The sequence below is a fragment of the Acomys minous genome, assembly GCF_964271855.1.
Source record: "Acomys minous genome assembly, chromosome: 13".
In the NCBI taxonomy this organism is placed as follows: Eukaryota; Metazoa; Chordata; class Mammalia; order Rodentia; family Muridae; genus Acomys; species Acomys minous.
Window position 1 is genome coordinate 47,060,754 of NC_140495.1, and position 9,025 is coordinate 47,069,778.

Consider the following 9,025-nt stretch of genomic DNA (forward strand, 5'->3'; position numbering starts at 1 on the left):
TACCTGGTTTGACCTCCGTGAAGTCAATTTCCCAATGGGTCCCTGGCCGGTGTCCTCGGACCCTAGTTTCTGACAGGTTCAAGGACCTGTTATTATTGACCAACGCGCAGGGCCGGCAATTGTCAGGGGCTCTCTGGAGGGCCTTTTTTTTTTTCCTAAGAGGTAAAAGTCCGTCTCTTTTCTCTCGAGGAGGGTCTTCATTTTTTGAGCACTTAAATGAGTGAGCTTATGGAAGTAGTCAATCAAATAGTTAGTCTCTTTTGAGGGGATGACTACCTTGTCTTGATACTGCCAATGGTTGGGGCCTTCAGGGAGAGCGCCCATCTTGTGAAGTCTCTGTATGTCGTCGTTGGTGAATTTTCAACTCCGGTCTGGCTGTCCTGGCGCTCCGGTGTCCTCTTGTAAGGAGAGTGCCTCGAGAGTGTCGAGGGGTCTTGTAGCGGCTTGGCGGGCTGTCTCGTCAGCCAGCCGATTACCTCGAGCCTCAGGGGAGTCCCCTTTCTGGTGGCCCGGGCAATGGATGATGCTGAGCTGCTGGGGTAAAAAGAGGGCCTCATCGAACAGGGTGGGGCTATTCTTAAATCCCTGGGGCAGCCGTGTCCATGTTAGTTGCCCTGAAATCCCCAATTCAGGGTCCTTTCATTCGAATGCAAAGAGAGGCTGGCTGGAGGGATGCAGTCTTAGGCAGAAGAAAGCATCCTTTAAGTCCAGCACAGTGTACCAGACATGGTCTGGGGATAGCCCCGTCAGTAGATTGTAAGGATTGGGGACAGTAGGATGTATGTCTTCAACCCGTTTGTTGACTTTTTTTAAGTCTTGGACTGGCCGATAATCCCCCGTCCCGGGCTTTTTAACAGGAAGCAAGGGGGTGTTCCAGGGAGACTGACAAGGAGTCAGTATGCCTTGGTCCAGGAGTCTCCGAATATGAGGCCGTATCCCCAGGTAGGCTTCCTGGGACATAGGGTACTGCCGAATAGAGACTGGGGTGGCAGAAGCCTTCAGGTGTACTAATATGGGGGGCTGTTGGTGAGCTAGGCCCCTTCCCCCAGTTTCGGCCCATGAAGATGGGTAAAGGGCGTGCCAGTCTGGGCTAGGGGTATCGTTTCCAGGGGGGTCAGTCTCATACAATCTGTATTCGTCTTCTAGATTTAATACTAAAGTCTGAATAGGCCGCCCTTGTGGTCCTGTCACACAAGTGTGCCCTTCTTCGAAGTGAATTTGGGCCTTGAGTTTGGTTAACAAGTCCCTTCCCAGGAGGGGATATGGGCAGTCCGGGACGTGAAGGAAAGAATGTGAGACCTTACCGGTTGCAAGATGTACTTTCCTCTCGGTGGTCCAGCGGTAAGGCTTCCCGCCAGTCGCTCCTTGCACCCAGGCAGTCTTTGTTGTCAGGGGCCCCGGTGCGGTGGTGAGGACGGAGTGCTGAGCTCCCGTATCCACCAAGAAGGTGACGGGTTGCCCCCCCCCACATTTAGAGTTAGCCGGGGTTCAGGGGGAGGCTCCTAACCCTGACTTCTTCAGTCTTCTAGGTTGAGAAGAGCCGCGGAGGGGGGGCCCTACGGGGCCCTTTGGGACGTCTGGGACAGTCCCGTACCCAGTGGCCTCTTTCTTTACAATAGGCACATTGGTCCTTATCCACAGGGGCCTTTCTCCGTTCTCCCTGGCCCTGACTATCCTGGGGCCCTGAAACTACGGTGGCCAACAGTCTACTCATTTCCCTATGTCTCTTCTTATTTCTAGCATTCTCCCTTTTTTCCGCTTCTTTTCTCAATCTTTCTTCCTTTTTTTCAGACTCTTTCTTAAGCCTTTTTTTTTTCTTCCGGCGTCTCTCTCTTATTATAAACTTTCTCTGCCTCCTTTAAAAGATCCTGGACTGTACTTTCCTTGAGTTTTTCCAATCTCTCTAATTTGCGTCTGATATCTGGGGCAGATTGCCAGACAAAGGACATGGCCAGAGTGGTGGCCTGGAGAGGGTCCTCAGGGTCATATGGAGTGTAAACCCTGTAAGCTTCTTTCAGACGCTCAAGAAAAGCTGACGGCGTCTCATCTGCTTTCTGAGTAACCATCTTAACCTGGGCCAAATTGGTGGGCCGCCTGGCGGCTTTTTGGAGACCCGCTATGAGCAGCTGGCGATAAAGACGTAGGTGGGCCCTACCTTCCTCAGTGTTGAAGTCCCAGTCCGGTCGTTCCAAGGGGAAAGCACTGTTGATTTCATTTGGCAGCTGGGTAGGCCGCCCATTAGCTCCTGGGACGCTCTTGCGTGCTTCCAGAAGGACGCGCTGCTTTTTTTTCGGAGGTGAGGAGCGTCTGTAGGAGCTGTTGGCAGTCGTCCCAGGTGGGTTGATGAGTGACTAAAATAGACTCAATAAGGGAAGTTAACCGGGAGGGATCCTTAGAGAAAGGAGGGTTATTATTTTTCCAGTTATAAAGATCTGAGGCAGAAAACGGCCAATATTGGATCTGGCCGCCCATGCCAGCCCGAATGGGGAAGGCCTGAGAGGTCTGGGGTGGAACTTCGCGCCGGCTACGGAGTCGGCCGGCCATTGGTGAGGCCTCGGGCGCTGCGGCGGGAGCAATATCCTCAGGTGGCCCCGGCAAGGGAGGAGCCGAGGGAGTCGGGGGTCTGGCCGGTGAGGCTGGGCCTGGGGCTGCTGGGGCCTGATAAGGGGGTGGTTCCTCGGTTAGGAGGTCAAGGAGGGGCCCCTCGTCTGGCGGCAAGACCTTAGGGGGGGCGGACAACGGCGGGATAGAAACCGGCCCCAGAGGGGGCCGCCGGAGTGGGGGCCAGGGGAGGGGCTAAGGCGGGCGTGGTAAGAGAGGTGGGGATAGGAGGGGGCTGAGTGAGGAAAGGTTTGACCCATGGAGGGGGGTCACGAACGAGAGATTCCCAAGTTATTATGTAGGGGACCTGGTCCGGATGACCGTGTGGTCCAGGGTCCATAATTTTGGACTTGACCTGTAAAATGAGAGAAAGGTTAAAGGTGCCATCTCGTGGCCACCCGGTGTTAAACGTGGGCCATTCGGCTGAACAGAAAGTCTCCCATTTGCCCTTGCAGACTTCCACTGACAGATTGTGTGCAATGACACGGACCTCTTTGAAATGCTGTAAGGTAAGGGTTAATGGGGTGGCAAGAGTCTGACCCATGGTACCAAAAAATATAAAACGAAAGACAACAGAGGAAAACTAGACACAAAAGACCAAAAACAGGCTGCGCGGGATGCTTGCGCCAAAGCGAAAGTAAAACGGAGGTTGGAGACGGCGGCTCAGGCGCCGCAGGGGATCCGGATTCCTCGTCTCCCAGTTGAGGCAAATAGCCTCTCAGATGGGCCGGGGCCCCAAATAACCCTGGGGCAGACAGGGTTCTGGTGGGACGGAAAGTCCCTACGGAATTCCGCCGGGACATCTCCCGAGGGCACAAGGAAGAAGTCCGAGTCCGTCAACTCCTTCTAGTCCTTGCCAGATTCAGAGAGTCTGCGCAGACACCAAGACACGTAACGATTAACAGAGAGACGAAATGACAACAACGACTAAGCCGGCTGGCACAAAGGCTTACCTCCCGAATTTGGGTCGGTGGTCCCTGGGCGGGGGTCTCAAATCTCGGTGGGACCTCCAAATGTAAGACCCCCAGCACGGTGGTCTTAACATGGAGACCCCCACCAAGAGCCAGCGAGACCAAGGTTTTGGTTGCAACACGCAAGAGGCTTTATTGCAGGGGGTCAGGTACCCGGGCGTCTCAGTCTCTGGAGAGGCTGGCGCCCCGAGCGAGTCTTTCAGGGGCCTTTTATAGGGATTTTAGTGGGAAGTGCAGGTACAGAAGCGAGAAGCATAGTTACAGGGCTCTGATTGGTAAATTTAAATGAGGCAAGGTTATGGCCCGGTCATCAGATGGGCTCTAGGAACAGGGGAGTTTACCCGTTCTCTGGGCCAGGTGGCCGACCATAAATATCTTGTTTGACAAGGACAAACTGTTTCTGTTATCTCGGCATGCTTTTATCTTTCTCCTCTGGGCCCCAGGCCTCATCTTATCCCGGGAACCTATTATTCTAGTCTTGCCTTGCAAGATAGCGTTACTGCTGCTATGCTTGCTATGGCGGGTGCACAGGGGAGGGGGTCTTACAGGCCCAGTCCCAATAAAAACACCTACAAAGCCCTCCCATGCGTAAGGATCAGGGAACGCTTTGAAAGAGGGGACAGAGAGATTATAAGATCCAGAGGATCAGGGAGTTTGTGGTGACATTGTGTTCTCCTAGTAGTGTCGGAGATACACTCGTAAAGTCTGACCAACAGGATGACCCCACTGTGAGCTGAATGAGGATGATGCCGATGAACATGTCATATTGGATGGGGAAAAGCCCATGAGGCCTCAGCCCTACACAAAGAACTATAGGCAACTGAGGAAAGATGGAAATGGAAGAGATAGTCTTCCCCAAGGAAGAACAGGCCAACTGGTGGTCCAGTGCCAAAGGGCCAGTCCTGAGACATACATCTGGGTAGCATTATAAGGACTGAACAGGTGAGATTTTGAAATATATGTGTTGAAAGATCCCCGAAGGGTGACCCTCACTCAAGCCTCCGGATGGCGCGCACCCAAAGACACACAAACGACCGTCTTGCTGTAAACACATGAGGCAGTTTATTGGCGGAGCTCTGGGTCGACACATATCTCACACAGGAGACAGAGGGGTCGACCCAGAAGCCCAGGGGTTAGGGGTTTATATGGGCAAGGGTCGGAGGGAGTGGGAAGTTTTGGCACGGCCACACATGATTGGTTGTTTCAAACATTTGAACATCAGCAAATTGCGTAGGCAGATCTGGGGTAAGCTCAGGCTTAATCACATGGGAACAGTCCTTGGTTCCTGTTTTTCTTGGAACCCGAGAGTAGATGTTTATCTGAACTAACGACACATCTAGTTAAACTCAAACCTGGAACATTGTGTGCAGGCCTCAAGGGGGGGATTAAGCAGACACCATAAGATCGGATGAGGGGTCTTGGCTCATTACTCACTCGACCATGTCCGGTACCTGTTTCTCTCAGGAATTTGTCCTTATGTATTCTCCCTATCTTTTATGGCCAGCCGGTCCCTGGAACACTCAATAGGCCTTTGTCTCCTAGCTCCGCATTCTTTGTGACTTATCATCTGGGACCTTGGGCTAGCATACCTGTCGACCTGCACTTATGAGTTAGAGAGCTCTGCTGTTCTGGTTGCTTTAATGGTAATTAAAAATTTTCCTTTTCAGTGTATATATACATATGCACATGTGCATGCAATAATAGTAAAACAAAAAGGAGTCATGAAATTGTGTGGGAAGGATTGTAAGCTTTGTCACAGGTGAAAGCAGGCTTGGCGGACTTTGCCCTTGGACACACCAAGGATACTCCCTGAGATTAACCTTGAGATAGACTGGGTGGAGCTGCCCTGGGCCTAGAATTCAGGAAAGGGACCAAGGGACTCCACCTGGACTATTGTGTTTCTAATCAACCCTCAGTGGGAGGTAGAGACTGCCCTTTGCACGTGACAGACAGGCAGGCAGAGAGGAGAGAGGAGCAGCAGGTTCAGAACAGGCTTGAGCGCATGTGGAAGAGGATCAGCGAACAGGCCAGACCAGAGCCCAGGTCAGAGACATCTAGGAACCCATCCCATGGGACAGATACCGGAAGGTTCACTCTTGTTTCCTTTTAACCTTTTTTCCCTTTTATGTAAGCTCGTTGGGTTATATAATAAAGTTTAATTGTTAAGAAACAGAGCCAACAAAATTGAAAGTCATTGGGGTGCATATATGAAAAGATTTGGAGGGAGGAAAGGGAAGGGAGAAATATTGTAATTATATAACAATCTCAAATACACACACACACACACACACACACACACACACACACACACACACATATATATATATATATATATATATATATATATATATATATATATATATACACACACACACACACACATACATATATGGGGAAGCCATGCACTATAGTATGTATTTGTAGTCCCAGATCATGGGGATTCCTGAGGCTTTCTGGCTAGCCACACTGGCCAATCTATTTAGCTCCAGGTTCAGTGCAAAAGCCTGCCTTAAAATATAATGAAGTGTAGAGCAGTGAGGAAGACACTTAAGGGTGATCTTTGGCATGTGCTTGTGCACATACATTTAGTAAGACTGAAGCAAACTTCCAGGGCATCTTGATGAGAGGTAATTGGCCATTCAGCTTCCAGACTGGGTATATATACAGACAGACTGGCAGACAGACAGATAATTTACTCCACTTTCCTACTGAGTCCTGAGTCTGAATGAGTAACGCCAGCCTTTAACGTAGCCAGCATCATTCTTTTCTCAATTACGTGCATTATGTGTAAGACTCTTCTTTTTCGATTATCAGTATAAAATAGTCCTATATCAAAGGCAGTTTTCAGTTTTAGTTTACTCATGCTCGTCTGGTATTTCTCCCCTCTGAGATGCACATTTTGTGTTAAGAGTTTTTTTTTTTTTTTTTTTTTTTTTTTTTTTTTTTTTGCTCTAAAGTCACAATTACGGTCTCCTATTTCCAAACTGAGAATTTTAGGCTGACCCCTGTGCCTGATTTGTAGGCCTCTGAAATGCCATCACTGTACTTCAGACTTCATGTGGATGAAAATCTATTCACAGACATATTTACTCCATTCTGCTCATCCATTTGTCCGTACTATGCCGGTAGCACACTGTCATACCATAGCGCCAGCATAAGCAAGACTTGACATTTTAAAAAATGGCTCCTGCCAGGACCTTTCTCATGGCCAACATGGCCACCCTCTGCACCTTTCCCTTTGGCTCTATCATGTGCTTAGGGCTAGCCTCTGCCAGAGACCTGAGTACTGGATAGCCTCGGCAGTTGATTGGCAGACCAGGCCCAGGTCCCGGCTATAAAAGATAATACATACCACAGTTGTAAAAACAAACAAAGATGCCCAAGACAGGAAGCATATAGAGAGGATTTTATTAAGAAGCGGATTGAAGAATTCAACATAGGAAAGAGGCACTTAGCCAACAAGGTAGGAGGAAGCGTCACTGAAGAGGATATAGTCAGAGCTGTTGCTTACCTTTTTCCAAGTGGTTTATTTGAGAAGCAATCCACGCCAATGATGAAGCATCCTGGGCAAATTTCCCTACACAAATAGCAATCCGTGGGGAGAAGATGGCTGTCCATGTCATTTTCTCTTCTATCCTGGCACAGTCATGCTATTCACTAATGCAAAAAGTATATGGAAAGGTCCTCCAGCTAGAAAAGCACAGAGGTGTCCTTTCAGGAAAAAACCGAGTCCAGAGACCTGGCTGGCAGCAAATGGCTGAATTAGAAGAGGAGGAACTAGAAAAAATGTTAGTGGAAAACCTGTCAGCTAAAGATTATGTGCTCTTCGTCCAACTGCTGGGAAAGTTCTCAGCATCGCCACATGGTCCCGCCAAAGGAGAATTTGTGCAGAGGTTCCGCGAAAGAGTAATTATTCAGTCAAAAAAGCAACTGATTGAACCTGTGCCGCATGGCAAAGCATGGCCATCAGCGCCCGCGAAGGCAGGAGGAAGACCGCCACGGCAGAGGGAGGAGCCACTTGAGCGGAGTCGATTATCCGCTTTGCTTTCCCATCATGCAGGGTGGAGAAGAGTTGACATTCCCTTTCCACTTCCTGGACCGGCTGGAAAAACATGATGTAACCTGCACAGTCTCTGGAGGAGGGAGACGGGTGCGGGCAGGAGCCATACGCTTGCGATGGCCAAAAGCTTTACGCAGCTTCGTCACTGAGGACGAGGTTGAGTGGATGAGGCAAGCTAGACTACTTACTCATGACCCACATATCAGCGAACAGAAGAAGCCAGGGGCCAGGAGGGTCCCCGAAGAAAGTTCGCCTGGAAGAAGCTCTCGGGTTTTTCACAGGAGAGCGAGGAGCAGCCATGTCTGTGTGCCTAGCTCATGGCAGAGCATGTTCATACACACTGACCAAGGGAGGCAGCACACTCAAACATTATTTTGAGTTTAAGTTATGACATGATTCATTTTTAAGTGCTATTTTGTTTTAATTATGATCAAAAATAATAAAAAGAATGTTAGTTTTTTTTTAAGGTGCGAGTAGGCGCTTAACCAGCATGTGTATCTACATGTATGACTCATGTGTCCTATACCAGAAGAGGGCATCAGATCCCCCTAGATCACGAGTTACAAATGGTTGTGAGCTGCCATGTGGGTGCTGGGAATCGAACTCAGGTCCTCTGGAAGAGCAGCCAGTGCTCTTAATCATTGAGCCATCTCTCCAAGCCCAAGTCCTGACATGTAATAGGTCAATCATCTTACATTGTTTCCCCCCAGAAAAGTCTTGGTATCAGCTAGGTTTTTTTTTTTTTAGATGAATGCAGTTATCGTTTGACCACTCATGAAGTGAGTCTATCAGAAAATCTTTTCAGAGAGAACAGTATATGATGTATACAGGTGGGAATAAGAATAGTGGTTCATTGGGGCTGGAGAGATGGCTCAGTGGTTAAGAGCACCGCCTACTCTTCCAAAGGTCCTGAGTTCAATTCCCAGTAACCACATGGTGGCTCACAACCATCTATAATGTAACCTGGTGCCCTCTTCTGGCCTGCAGGTGTACATGCAGACAACACTGAATACATAATAATAAAATAAATCTTTTTTTTTTTTTTTAAGAATAGTGGTTCGCAAGGAGGAAACACATACCAAGCACCTCGGGGACCGTCTCCCCTGCATTCCCACTTTGGAAAGCCAGGCCCGGCAGGGAACCATCTCTGCTTCACTCCTAATTATGGGCACTGGAGCCTCAGAGTAGCAGAGCAATGCAGTTTATTACCCTGCAAAGCCCAGAATAGCAAATGTGATGACTCAGAAAGGGAAATAGCTTTTAGCTCTGAGCCCAGGCCCCTTCCTCTTTTCTCTCATCAGCTGATAATCAGGAGGGTACAATCTTCTACATCACCTGAGTCTCAGTCTTCCCGCTGCCATTTATGTTTATTTAATTTTTTAACAAAGACCAC

At 49.2% G+C, this 9,025-nt stretch overlaps 1 pseudogene across 1 annotated transcript; it reads left to right on the forward strand.

Moving 5' to 3' along the window:
* Positions 1–294: 294 nt before the first annotated feature.
* LOC311580712 (small ribosomal subunit protein uS9m-like) lies at positions 295–7,946 on the forward strand (annotated as a pseudogene). Its single transcript has 2 exons — positions 295–401; positions 6,930–7,946. The product of its transcript is annotated as a small ribosomal subunit protein uS9m-like (transcript).
* Positions 7,947–9,025: the final 1,079 nt, after the last annotated feature.